The sequence below is a fragment of the Macaca fascicularis genome, chromosome 4, assembly GCF_037993035.2.
Source record: "Macaca fascicularis isolate 582-1 chromosome 4, T2T-MFA8v1.1".
Lineage (NCBI taxonomy): Eukaryota > Metazoa > Chordata > Mammalia > Primates > Cercopithecidae > Macaca > Macaca fascicularis.
The window spans coordinates 8,784,028-8,798,923 of record NC_088378.1 but is presented as its reverse complement, the minus strand read 5'-3'; the positions used below and the strand labels follow the sequence as shown (position 1 = coordinate 8,798,923).

Genomic DNA, 14,896 nt, shown 5'->3' with positions numbered 1-14,896 from the left:
CAGTCCTGTGACCTATGTAGTTAAAATGTCACCCCTACTCTTCCTTCCCAAGAACTCTGCCATCTGCTCTTTAAAGGTGAAAAATGCTGGCTCCGCTCAACCAGAATTAATCCAGGCATGTGCTTTTTTTGGCTAACATGTTGCATTACAAAACGAAGTCATTTCTCCAAAATTTCACATACAAGATTTCACATACAATTCCAAATTATTAATTGCTCTTGAAGAACTGGAAGACAACTCTGAGGCTGTATATCCATAGGGCCAAAACCAGTGAGAGACAAGCAGCAGCTTCCCCTGCAGAAAGATTTTATTTCTCCATGTGAATGAAGATAAGTTCTCCAGGAGCAATGTCAACACAGTACACAGCCTGGCCTGCGCCCTTCTCTCTCCTGAGCCCTGTAGGCGTCCAGGTTTATACCTCCTGCCCTAAGTAAAGCCTCAACCCTCCTCTCCTTTAGGACTCACGTAAATTATCTCTGCCATTCCTGCTCCCTTGGATTGGTAAGTTATCGTATCAGTATAAACCCATGCCACCACTAGCACATATGGCCCTTCGTGAAAAATTGGAAAAAGGCACCCTTATTCTACTTTATATCCATCTGTTGGAAAACTGCTGTGAAATACTGATTTTGTCATATCAAGTTACATGGCTTCTTTATCCCAGAAATTTTTCATAATAAATAACCAACAGCAAATCTGTGAATCACACTGCGTGAATGGTGTCCCTCCACACGGGACACTGGCAGGCAGGGCCCAGACTGTACCAACATCCATGATAGCCCCTAGCCCACGCCTGCTTGTCACCTACTGCAGTTCCATCCAACAGCACCACCACCACCACTTCCCTGTCCCACACACAGCTTCATGAAGGCCGTTATGCCGTGGGGAGGTTTTTTTCCTTCCAACTATTATTTCTACGACATTTTTTCCTTCTAAAAATTGCTCTCCAAATATTTCACCCTGCACAGGGCTCTACATGCCGGTATTTGAAAAATCAGTAGCAGAATCTTCACCAACCTCCCAAACAGATATTTTGAGATAATATTAAGGGGAGTTTATTTCTACAAAGAAATATTTTTGCCCGTTACTATACTTTTTCCTATTTTGAGTTTTAACTAGAGAAAGAGACCCTTATATTCTTGATGTGAAAAGGGACAAGTTACTCTTTCTCTGCTACTCTCTTTTTACAAAAAATAAAGCAAATAAAATGCCACATTAAAATCTTTTTTTTTTTTTCTTTTTGAAACAGGGTCTCACTGTCCCTCAGGCTGGAGTGCACAGGCAGGCACACCTCTTGTCATTGTGCTTCGAGTTGTTGCGCTTTGCAGATACTGCATTTTTAAACAGATTGGAGGTTTATGACGGCCGTGCATCAAGCAAGTCCACAGGAGACATTTTGCCAACAGCCGTGTGCTCACTTCATGTCTCTGTATCACATTTTGGTAATTCATATAATATTTCAAACTTTTTCACTATTATTATATCTGTTACTGTGATCTATGATCCATGATGACTGATATTAATATTGTATTGTTTTGGGGCACCACCAACCATGCCTATATAAAACAGCGAACTTATAAATGTTATATGTGTTCTGACTGTCACGCCAACTGCCTGTCACGCTGTGTCTGTCTTCCTCCTCAGGTGGGCCTCCCTATACCCAGAGATACAACTATATTGTATTAGACCAATTCATAATGCTATGATGGCTTCTAAGTGTTCAAGTGAAAGGAAGAGTTGCATGTCTCTCACTTTAAATCAAAAGCTAGAAATGATTTTTTAAAAAGGAAGGAAGGCATGTTGAAAGCCAAGACAGGCTTTGCACCAGGTTGGCTGCACCAACCAGTTAGCCAAGTTGTGAATGCAAAGAAAACTTCATGAAGGCAATGAAAAGTGCTACTCCAGTGAACATACAAACGAAATGAAAGCAAACAGCCATATTGCTGATATGGAGAAAGTATGAGTTATCTGGATTCAAGATCAAAACAACCACAACATTCTCTTAAGCCAAAGCCTAATCTAAAGTAAGGTCCCAACTCCCTACAAATCTGTGAAGGCTGAGAGAGGTGAGGAAGCTGTAAAAGACAAGGTTGAAGCTAGCAGAGGCTGGTCCATGAGGTTTAAGGAAAGAAACTGTCTCCATCATGTAAAAGTGCCAGGTGAAGCAACGAATGCTGATGTAGAAGCTGCAGCAGGTTATCCAGAGCATCTAGCTAAGATTGGATGCACCAAACAACAGATATTCAGTGTAGAGGAAACAGCCTTTTATTGCAAGAAGATGCCATCTGGGACTTTCCTAGCTAGAGAGGAAAAGTCAAGGCATGGCTTCGACGCTTCCAAGGGCAGTCTGATTATCTTATTAGGGGCAAATGTGGTTGGTGACTTTAAGTTTAAGCCAATACTCATTTCCATTAAAATCCTAGGGCCTATCATGCTGAAATTTCTATGGCCATGCTCTATAAATGGGAAAAAAGCCTATATGGGAGCATATCTGTTTACAGTGTGTTTTATCGAATAGTTTAAGTGCACTGTTGAGAACTTCAGCTCAGAATATTACTGCTTATTGAGAATGCAGCTGGTCACCCGAAAGATATACAAGGAGATTAACTGTGTTTTCATGCCTACTAACTCAACATTCATTCTGTATTCCATGGATTGAGGAGCAATTTTAACTTTCAAGTCTTATTATTTAAGAAATATGTTTCATAAGGCTATAGCTATCACAGATATTGAGTCTTCTTATGGAGCTTGGCAAAGATCTTTGAAAACCTTCTGGAAAGGATTCCTCATCCTAGGTGCTCTAACAACATTCATGATTCCTGGGAGGAGATCAAAATATCAATATAAACAGGAATTAGAAGATGTGGATTCCATCTTTCAATGACTTACTCCTCACTGGAGGAAGTCACTGCAGATGTGGTAAAAATATCAAATGAATGAGAACTAGAAGTAGAGTCTGAAGATGTGACCAAATTGCTGCCATCTCATTACCTGAATAGATGAGGAGGAGTTGTTTCTTATGGATGATTTCGTTTTTCTTTTTGAGACAGAGTCTTGCTCTGTTCCCCAGGCTGGAGTGCAGTGGTGTGATCTCAGCTCACTGTAACCTCCACCTCCTGGGTTAAAGCAATTTTCCTGCCTCAGTCTCCCGAGTACCTGTGATTATAGTTGCATGGCACCATGTTTGGCTAATTTTTTTCTATTTCTTTTTTTTTTTTTTTTTAATTTTTGTATTTTTAGTAGAGACGGGGTTTCACTATGTTAGGTAGGCTGGTCTTGAACTCCTGACCTCAGGTGATCTGCCTGCCTCAGCCTCCCAAAGTGCTGGGACTACAGGCATGAGCCATTGCACCTGACCTGTAGACTTGTTTTGAGACATAATGCTATCGCATAATTAATAGACTACATTACAGTGTAAACATAACTTTTAAATGCAACGGGAAACCACAACACTCACGGGTTACACTTTCTTGCTATATTTGCTTTGCTGTGGTCTTCTGGAATCTAACCTGTAGTATCTCTGAGGGTGTGCCTGTAACAACATCAGAGTTTATTTTTTCCAAATACACATTTTGTTAAATCACCACCATTTTCTTAAAAAGCAATATGTTTATGCCAACAACATACTCAGAATGAGATTAAATCCTTTAAAAGAAGCTAACTTTTTGAATGTAATAAACTTGGTATATAATAATTACATCAAACTGCTCTTATTTCTCTTATTTTATCACTCACTGGTGATTTTGATAATGTGTCCTTCTCCTCACCCTTCTACACAGTTCAAGGCCAGGCCTGCCATTCCTTCAGAGGTAGAGGGCTACACAACTGGTAAGTCCATGCTAAGTGAAGCAAGGGTGGCCAACTCTCCCAGCAAAGAGAGGGGCCCTGGGACATGAGACTTTCAGTGCTAAAACAGGAAACATCCTGAGTAAACTGGGGTGCATTGGTCTTACTGAAGGACAACCAGATTCCAGTAATTACAGTGATTCCGCCACACACCTTCGCTTTCTCTGAGCAGTGCGGTCCATCTCACACTGGAATGTTTGATGCTAACAGGAACTTCTACAGGGTAAGCAAGGGCAGCAAGGACAATGGAATGGTTGGGCTCCATCTGTGAAATGCCGGAGCAGCAACCAGGAGTATGAGAGGTCTCCAAAACACTTCCTGCAGCCTGTTTGTCATTTTTCCTTATATCTAATCAGGTGTTTTCATAAAACTCAACAGAATATGTATACAAGTATAAAATGTATACAAGTATAAAATGTTCATGTTACTCTATCTTCACCTCTTTTTCCTTTTTGCTAGAAAGATGTCACCCTCTCGATGCCAATTTCAGTCTATGTTCCAGCTACAATGATACCTCCTCTCTCTGGAGGCCTCAGGGGAATGTCTGGGTAATGGAGAGCACCGTATCCACACTTTACAGTTTTAAAAGTTAAAGCCATCCATCTGCGGCACATGACAACAGTGCCGACTGCCAAGTACTGAGCTGACGAAGATTCACACCATAATGCTCATTCTCTGCACAAGGAAGGAATAAAAGTAAGTGTCAAAAATCTGAAAATGATTGATGCCTGCCATCTCATCAAGACTGTCTGTCATACGATTTCAATTGATGATTTGAGATTGCATGTGAGCGGGACGCAGGTGCTGCAGGTTGCCTAACTAGCTCAACACTTATTCTCAGGAACACAAAGACAAATGAATCTCCACATCAGAATACTTTCCATAAAGTTCATTAGACTTTACTACATCCACAAAAGGCGTGGGGTGGTTGGCCTAATCTCAGGGATACTAAATCCCTCAGCTCAACAAATCAGCTACTTTCAAAGGTACCGGCGAGTCCAAGAGACCCAAAAGTGTGAGAACCAGTGCTCTGGCCATTGTTAAGGCACTGAATTCTTTCCATCATCAGGGGTAGAGCATATCTACTCTTAGATAAGGATATCTCTGGATTCTCTGGCTGTCAAGTTGAGACTGCTAAGGACTCGGTCAGAGGTTTATATTTAGAAGAACAACTCTTGATTTCAGTGATTATTCCTAAAGCACACAAACTGTTTAAACATTACTCATATGAATCTTGTGACTACAAATATTGAATTAGTAAACTCTTATCTCTAAAAAGGAACCCCAAATATTGACTTGAAAATAACCACTTTTAGCCACAAGATTATACACGCGACCTGTTGAACCACTTAGTATGAATCTGCCTAATTAAGCAAGAGGATTTCAAATAACCAAATATTTCTATTATAAAACACAACCCAAAATAACAGTTAAGAAAAGTTATCTCACCTCCCCCATCCTCACATAACCAAGGTATGTGAAATTGTTTTAATGTTTGCATAAATATTTAAAATGTTTCACCTTTAACAGAATAGGTAAGTGGACGATGCCTCATCTTTTCTCAGAGTTCAACACATTTGGACCCATTCTTTAGATAAATGCACTTGCTTATAAAAATCTGCGATGAATGTCACCACATTAGCACATAGTAGATAATCCAAGTGATTTTCAGACTGAATCAGTTGTAAGTAAAGTGTGAGGGATTTGAGAACACAGAGAGAGGGCTGGTGGCTCGGTAGCTCCTGGTCAACATAGAAAATGTGCAGCATTTCCCATGGAGCCTCTCAGTCTCACTGGCATCTGCAGGATCAGCAGGCCTCGATCCATCATCATTACTCCTTGGCCCCATATGGGCTGTGGGGACACAAGGGTCTAACAACAGAAACTAATCACTTGGCAGTCATTTATGAAAGAGACATAGGAATGGAAAGAAAATCAGGAAAAATGAAACAGATTAATACAAAAGTACATTGAAGAGATTGATGTTAAATAGAATGGGACTATAGAATATTTTAAGAAAATATGCGAGTATTACAAGTAACAAACTACCTCTAATAGCAAAATATTGCCATAAAAATACATTATTAATGTTACATAATACATATTTCATTATAGCATATTATAAATGCATCTTTAAATATCGTTAATGTTTTAAGAGGATAAATCTAAAAATTAACTTTAAGATAAGTTTGGAACATGCATAGAAGGTAGAGATTCAATTTTGATAAATAACTGCACTGGGACAGTGACCTGGGAGACAGAAGGAGAAGGAGCATTTGCTCCTGACTTCAAGGTTCTTACCATCTCCAGGAGAGGCAAATGTACAACTATAACCACAGGAGGAGATGATAAGGCTAATAGGGAAATCTAAAAGAAGTAGCCTCTGATTTTTGTAATTTTATGATATTTCATGAGAACCAAGAAAATCAGAAAAGCTCTCTAATTCTATGCATTTTTTTCAAATTACTCAGTTTCTCTATTTCAAGTAAATTGGATATAACACTCGAATAGGATTCTGCCTTGATAAGTATTTATCCAATCTTATTCTAAAGTTTAATTCATTGTTCTGAAAATTGGTTGAAAAAAGTTAACTTCTTAAAGATTTGTGAATAAAAAAGATATAGTCAAACCATATTGAAATTCTTCCTGAATACAAATGTCTAGAAATTTCCCTGTAGAAAACTAGCAGAGATCTAACAGAGTATTGCCACTGGAAATTAACTGTGTAGTTCTGTGGTATAAAACCACTTGTAAAAAATCTCCTGGTGTCAAAAGAGCATGGAACTGGTACCAAAACAGATACATAGACCAATGGAACGAAACAGAAGACTCAGAAATAACACCACACATCTGCAACCATCTGATCTTTGACAAACATGACAAAAACAAGCAATGGGGAAAGGATTCCCTATTTAATAAATGGTATTGGGAAAACTGGCTAGCCATATGCAGAAAACTGAAACTGGACCCCTTCCTTACACCTTATACAAAAATTAACTCAAGATGGATTAAAGACTTAAATGTTGAGACCTAAAATCATAAAAACCCTAGAAGAAAACCTAGGCAATACCATTCAGGACATAAGCATGGGCAAAGATTTCATGACTAAAACACCCAAAGAAATGGCAACAAAAGCCAAAATTGACAAATGGAATCTAATTAAACTAAAGAGCTTTGCACCGCAAAAGAAACTATCATCAGCATGAACAGGCAATCTACAGAATGGGAGAAAATTTTTGCAATCTATCCATCTGACAAAGGGCTAATATTCAGAATCTACAAGGAACTTAAACAAATTTACAAGAAAAAAAATCAAAAAGTGGGTGAAGGATATGAACAGACACTTCTCAAAAGAAGACATTTATGCAGCCAACAGACACATGAAAAAAAGCTCATCATCACTGGTCATTAGAGAAATGCAAATCAAAACCACAATGAGGTACAATCTCATGCCAGTTAGAATGGCAATCATTAAAACGTCAGGAAACAGCAGATGCTGGAGAGGATGTGGAGAAATAGGAATGCTTTTACACTATTGGTGGGACTGTGAATTAGTTCAACCATTATGGAGTACAGTTTGGCGCTTCCTCAAAGATCTAGAATCAGAAATACCATTTGACCCAGCAATCCCATTACTGGGTATATACCCAAAGGATTATAAATCATTACACTATAAAGACACATGCACACATATGTTTATTGTGACACTGTTCACAATAGCAAAGACATAGAACCAACCCAAATACTCATCAATGATAGACTGGATTAAGAAAATGTGGCACATATACACCATGGAATACTATGCAGCCATAAAAAAAGGGTGAGTTGTCCTTTGCAGGGACATGGATGAAGCTGGAAACCATCATTCTCAGCAAACTATCACAGGAACAGAAAACCGAACACTGCATGTTCTCACTCATAAGTGGGAGTTGAACAATGAGAACACATGGATACAAGGAGGGGAACAACACACACTGGGGCCAGTCAGGGGGTGGGAGACTGGGGGTGGATAGCATTAGGAGAAATACCTAATGTAGATGATGAATTGATGGGTGCAGGAAACCACCATGGCATGTGTATACCTATGTAACAAACCTGCTTGTTCTGTACATGTATACCACAACCTAAAGAATATTAAAAAAAAAAAAAAAAACTCCTAGTATCACTTCTGCCATTCAAAGTCAAATGTTCTTCTAAATCTAGGTAGTCATTAAACTAACATTGTAGAGGGTTTTTTTTTTTAATAAAATCATTTTTTTGAAACCTCACTAATTGGTATAGTGACTCTTGCATAGCTCTTACATCTGTATGCATATTTAAGTTTGAATTATTGCTAAATCCTCTTTGTGAATAACTAACTTGGCCTTATTCTTTAGTTCGGTGTCAACCTATTTGGCAGAAAGTGGCAAAAGTAGGCAAGAAAATCTGAAATCATGCAAGTGATGCTGAACTCAGTTTCTGTCATATATTTAAGCACATCTGATTATGGCCAACATTTCTCTTCAACTTTCACTCTACATGATTGCAATATAATTCTTCCACGAATAAGTGAGAAGTGCAGATAACACTTTCAAAACAAAACAAAACAATGCTGGTGTTTAATAAGAGCCCGAATAAGCTATTGATCTGTAAATGAGCACCAGGCACGATGTGAAATAGTTTATATATATTATGTCATATCACCTTCTTAATAACTTAATGAGGTGCTATTATGGTATATTTTAGGGTGAAAAGGACTAATCATTAAGAAGTGAGGTCACTTGCCAAAGTTTACATAGTAAGTAAGTGGTGGACCTGGGATTTTGACTCATTGATTAATTGACTCAACAAATAATTAAGTGTCTACGGTGCATCATGCAGTGTGCTAGGGAGGGAAGAATCATTTACTTGCTCCTCAGTGACTCTAAGGCAGATTTAAGGCATGGCTTCTCTAAGCTCTTGTGTTGCCATTTGCCGCATGACACAGACATAGAAGCTAGATTGATTTTCCTCCTTGTCAAGTCCAATCATGGTGATGATTTTTAAAAATATTATTAATGATTACCTTTGGCTTCTAATCCCTAACATGATATACTTATCTATTGATTACAGAAATCTTTGCTTTAGTTTTATTTTCCAAGCAAACACAAAACGTGATGGTAGGAGAAAAGAGTCCAGGTTGTTCATTTCATAAAATATTATTCCTAGGTTTCTTTCTTGTGGCACTTTTAAAAGAAGTATCCATGAAAGCCAAGGTTTGATGTACATAACCATTAGGAAGAGCTTAGTGTTGACAAGTAGAAGTCGAGTTTGTTTTAGAAAAACAATAGGAAAACCTGTTATGTACTGTCTGCAATAATAAATAAATATTTCTCATCAGCAGAAACATCTGCTTATTACATTTTTGTCTACCTGATGAGTATGCTTTATTCCTGACATCAGATTGAAAAAAGATGCAATAAATGAGAAATTTAAATAATGCAGGTATAAGACTGTTAACCTTGGGATCAAGGGATTATTTGTTAATATTTTTAAGATGAGGCCGGGCGCGGTGGCTCAAGCCTGTAATCCTAGCACTTTGGGAGGCCGAGACGGGCGGATCACGAGGTCAGGAGATCGAGACCATCCTGGCTAACACGTGAAACCCCGTCTCTACTAAAAAAATACAAAAATTAGCCGGGAGCGGTGGCGGGCGCCTGTAGTCCCAACTACTCGGGAGGCTGAGGCAGGAGAATGGCGTGAACCCGGGAGGTGGAGCTTGCAGTGAGCTGAGATCCGGCCACTGCACTCCAGCCTGGGGGACAGAGCGAGACTCCGTCTCAAAAAAAAAAAAAAAAAAAAAAATTTTTAAGATGATAATACCTTTATATTAAGGCTAGGTTCTAGATGCACCTCACATTCTCCACCGCTTTCTGGCTTTGCAGAAGCCATGAGTGGGTCTGTAGAATAAAGCCTTAGCCATTCCATGTGGTATGGCAGTAGCCATAGCTCTTACCCTCCCCTAGGAACAGCAAGTTGCATTGCTATCCTGGTTTCCCAGAAACAGTAATTAAAAAAGAGTAGGAAGTATAATGGTAGACTACATGGTGGCACTAGTGGTGGACCAGGTGAAGTATATTGGATATCTGAGACTAGGTGGGTTTTTTTTAAGTGTACTTACATAGGATCAAACAACATTTAACTTTCTGAATATGCATTTAGTAAGTATAAGGCACAAGTTGTTTCTGTACATTCATTTTCATGGAAGGAGTGTGTGTGTGTGCACGCATGCATGCTCACATGTGTAGAAGACGGGGATTACAGAAGTAAAATAATGCAACATATGCAAAATTTAAACAGTTAAAATTTTAGGAAACCTACATGATGTGTAACGTTGCAAGATGAGAAAGCTTCTGCTAAAACCAACATATACAAAAACGTTACTTACAAAATACTTTTGCAGATATTTCACCCATGAGCAACAGAAAACAAGGAAAGCTATTTAATGTATTAGAAAAACCTAAGAAACATGGTCTATGGTCACTCCTTCTCTGGCACCTTTACCACAGTGATGACAGAGCCGTGCGGAGAAGAATTTCTGTGCCAGTTCAGCCATCTGCTGTCGGCTCACAAATGGAGTTAACAGTCTAAAAGGAAAGTTTGTTTTGAGGTGCCATTCCCATGTGCATACAATCCACAAACTGCAGTGTATAAACGTGGCTCAGTCTAATACCAAGTAAGACTTGGTTTTTTTGAAGGGCACATTGCACAGCATTTTCTGGAAGTGCTCCCAATATTAGATACATGTCACATTTGCATAGAAACATATGGTCTTCCATGTGCACTCTCAAATCGTCTACAGAGACTCTGCAATCAGAGATTCCCTGTTTTACCTTCCTTTTATAAGTCAATTTTCACTTAGCAAACTATCACACTGTGGCGATTTGGAGGCATTATTCTAATTCCTAATGTGAATTTACTTTTAACAGATGTGATTCTACGAATCACATAAAAGCCTATCTTATTATTAGCTGAAATGATGCCAAGGGATGTTAGGTGCTGGAAACTAGAGCAACTGAGCCAAACCAAGCTCACCCCCATCACTGCCCTCACAGCTGGGTCAGGGAGGTCTGACTGGGCCCTTGCTCATTCTGAAGGTTGAGAGAAAAATGGCATCTTTATGGCGCCCCCCCACCCACCGAGATGCTCAGATATATTTCGCCGTATCCTTGGAGCAGCCCCACTACTCTGAACCCTGGCTCTGAAAACGTGGAGGTGACAGCACCTGTTATTGGCTTTCTATCCCTCTAGGCTCCATTCCTTTCTGGGCTGCAGGTTTGAAAATGGATGTGCCCCAGGGAACCTGAGTTCACACACAAGCAGGAAAGAAGTGAGTTTGTTTTGGTTTGGGTTCAAGCCCTTGCTCAAACATGATAGGGAGAAGAGGTAAGGATTTCACTGTGCTTTAACAAAACGCTTCCATGGTAATCGGTCCTGTATACTGTATAATCACTGAACAGAAACAAAGTGTGCACCAAAAGGTAAAGAATTTTCCTAGGACAAAATCGCAGCTCCACAGACAACCAAGGGAGCTGTTCAGAAACCCCTTTCCCTGCTCTCTTATTTCCCTGAGTTCATCCCCAGGCCCCAGGGCCTCCCATTCCAGATGTGGAGAAGTAAAGACCAAGCCTGGAATAACTCTGAATACAACACAATTGCTCCTCACATATCAGCTGTTCTTTTCCCTGTTCACTACTGAGAAAACATAGATAAATCACGGCATTTTCTGTCTAGCATGGACACTGGTCGTTTTAAGAATCAGGGCAGATGTTGGCTGTACAAAGAAAGCTGCCCAAGTATAGGCTTGAAGCAAAAAAAAATTAAGAAACCCATCATGTACTCTTGAGTGCAGGCAAACAAACTGATAATAGCAACAAGTATGCATTCTTTTTCAGTAAAGATAATGAGTCAACTTGCTGATTGCATATTGTGGTGACTGAATACATGGTGCAATGATTAACAAAAGAACTGATTGTTCATAATTGAAGGAATATCTTTCCATTTACCGAGGCTTTACTTAACCTCTAGCAATAGTTTTGTCAAGTTATTCACAAAGGCCATACAAATCTTTTGTTAGATTATTCCAAGGATCAACATATTTTTGATGCACGTATTTTAAATGGTAACGTAGAAAAATCACATCTTCTGCCTGTTGTTAGCATATAGAAATGTAATTGATTTCACTATGCTGAATTTTTGTTCAGCAAAGTTATACATTCTCTTATGAATTTATATGACTTACCGTTACATTCTTTTGAGTTTGTAGTCACATCAGCTATGAATAGTGATAGGTTCTTACTTCCCAATCTTGAAACTTGCTATGTGTTGAATGTGTCCCTCAAATTTCATATGTTGGAAACTTAATCCCCAAATTCATATGTTGATGATATTTGGGGTTAGGGTCTTTGGGAGGTAATTAAGATTAGATAAGGCCATCAGAGTGGGGCCTTCATAATGAGATTGGTGGCTTTATAAGAAGAGGAAAAGAGATCTTAGTTGGCATGCTCTTGCCCTCCGCCATGTTGTGACGCAGCAGAAAGGTCCTGACCAGATACCACTGCCACGCTCTAGGACATTCCAGGTTTCAGAACTATGAGCCAAATGAACTCTTTTCTTTGTACATTACCCAGGCTGTGGTATTCTGTTGTAACAACATAAAACAAAGACAATACCTTTTGTTCTTTTACTGGCCATATTATTTTTATTGGACAGGTCATAATTAATATAATTGTGTTTTTTTCCCAATCTTAAAAACAACCTTTAAGCATTTTTGCCATATTTTCCACAGTTTTTAAATAGATCTTTTTCTATTAGATTAGTGAAACTTTGGCTGAGTTCAGTGGCTCACACCTGTAATCTCAGCACTTTGGGAGGCAAAGGTGGATGCATTGCTTGTGCCCAGGAGTTCGAGACCAGCCTGGGCAAGATAGTGAAAACCTGTATCTACAAAAACAAACAAACAAACAAACAAAAAAGTTAGCTGGGTACGATGGTGCATGCCTGTGTAGTCCCAGCTACTTGGGAGGCTATGGTGGGAAGATCACAGGAGCCCAGGAGGCTGAGGCTGCAGTGTGCTGCAATTGTGCCACTGCACTCTAGCCTGGGTGACAGAGTGAGGCCTTGCTCCCACACCCCCACCCCCATGGTTAAGTTTTTAACCATGACTGCATGATACATTTTTAAAAATACTTTTTCAGCATCTATTGAGATCATGTAATTGTTTTAATCTGTCAATATGGTGAATTACATTATTTATTATTTATGTTTATATAACATGACTATTTCATGTTACTCCAGACAGGCATATCTGGAATAAATCCTAGAGGGTTGTGAGATATATATCTATGGATATATACATATATCTATATCTGTATCTACATCTATTTCTAATTTGCTTTCCTAGTATTTTTTGTCATATCATCGTTTAACATTTTAATTTCTGATTTATCTTTGTTAAGTGTACTTTCTTATTCCTAATATTACATCTGTCTTTAGCATTTTTTCTTGTTCAGTCTTGTGAGATGTGTATCTATTTTCTCTGCTTTTTAAAGAGCAAACTATTAGATTTATTATATTTATTTTATGTTTTTCTTTGCTGATGTCTGGAATTATTTTTATTATTTTATTTATCTATTTTCATTAGGTTCATTCTGTTGTCTTTTTCTGACATCTCATGTTGGATGCTTAGTTCACTAATTTTCAGCCTCTGTTCCTTTCTGATTAAAAAAAAAAATGAAACTCACCAATTTTCCTAGAAGAGTCATTATAGCCATATATGTAAAAGGCTCAATTTTTAATATATAGAATATTTTGTATTATTTAGAACAATATTTAACATGGGTTAATTTAATTTTCAACATGGGTTGACCTAGTTAAGACTTCTAACTTCATTTCATTGTATTCAAAGAATGCTGGGTATAAGAAATTAATCTTTGGCTTTGATGATTCTTGCTTTATGACTTAAATGTGTGTTTGAATAAAGAGAATTTATTATTTGTGATGAATATCACATTTATAAATGTGTCAGATATAGTACTAATGTATATATATATTATTTTTATATAGCATTTGTTAATTTTATTGCTTAAATTTTATCTATGGTGCCCTCTTATTTCACTGAGACAAATAGATTAAGAAACCTCCCATTACATTGCTGAAATGACCTATTTCTTCTTTTAAACAGAGTTTCAAGCTCATTCATATTTTACTTGAAACAATGGTTTTCAAGATACTGGCTATCAAGCATTGAAGACTAACAATCCCTAAGAGACATAAACAAATAAAGTGAGTCTTAACGTTACTCCAACTTACTGCCTCCAGAGTGTTTCCAGGCTGGGGCCTACGGCTAAAGTGAGGAGATAAAGCTGAGAGTGGAGGGAGACCATGGCCTCTAAATTTCACAGGACAAAATAGTGGCGAGAGGTGCTCAGAGACAGAGTGCCGGAGAACTGCAAAGACTTGTTCAAGTTTATGCATGTGAGAAAACTAAAAAGAACCTACCTGAAAGGATTAGAGATAACAGTGTCTGGGGCCCACAAGGGTAAAGAAGAATGCCTCTTACATCCACCAGTAAGACTGAAAACCTTCCTGGTTCACAAGGCTTTGAGTAGAATACACAGAGTGACCGGCCTTTGCTGGGCAACAGTAAGCCCTAGACTGACCCTTAATCCAGTTCTGCCTAACACCCAACAACGTGACCTGGAAGGATAAAACTATTTCCAAGTAACTTAACTCGGTCCCAAAACAACGATCAAAAATATCAGTAGAACAGAAAAAACATATGTAGTACTCCATGAAGTATAAGTCACAATAATGGATATCCAATTTAAAAATTACCAGGCACTCAGAAAAGCAAGAGAATAAAACCCAGAAGAAGAGAAAAATCAGTAGAAACTGACCAGGAATGCAATAAATACCTATATTAGAAAAGAAGGTCTCAAATCAATGACATTTCCTATAATACAAAACTAAATAAAGAAGAACAAATTAAATCCAAAGAAAGTAAATCATAGTCAAAATCAATTATATAAAA

The 14,896-nt window shown here is 38.3% G+C and overlaps 1 protein-coding gene across 7 annotated transcripts in view; it reads right to left on the bottom strand.

Moving 5' to 3' along the window:
* The window catches only part of PRKN (parkin RBR E3 ubiquitin protein ligase), a 1,364,839-nt gene that overhangs the window by 970,436 nt on the left and 379,507 nt on the right, over positions 1–14,896 (bottom strand). The gene's annotated exons all lie outside the window — the stretch shown is intronic.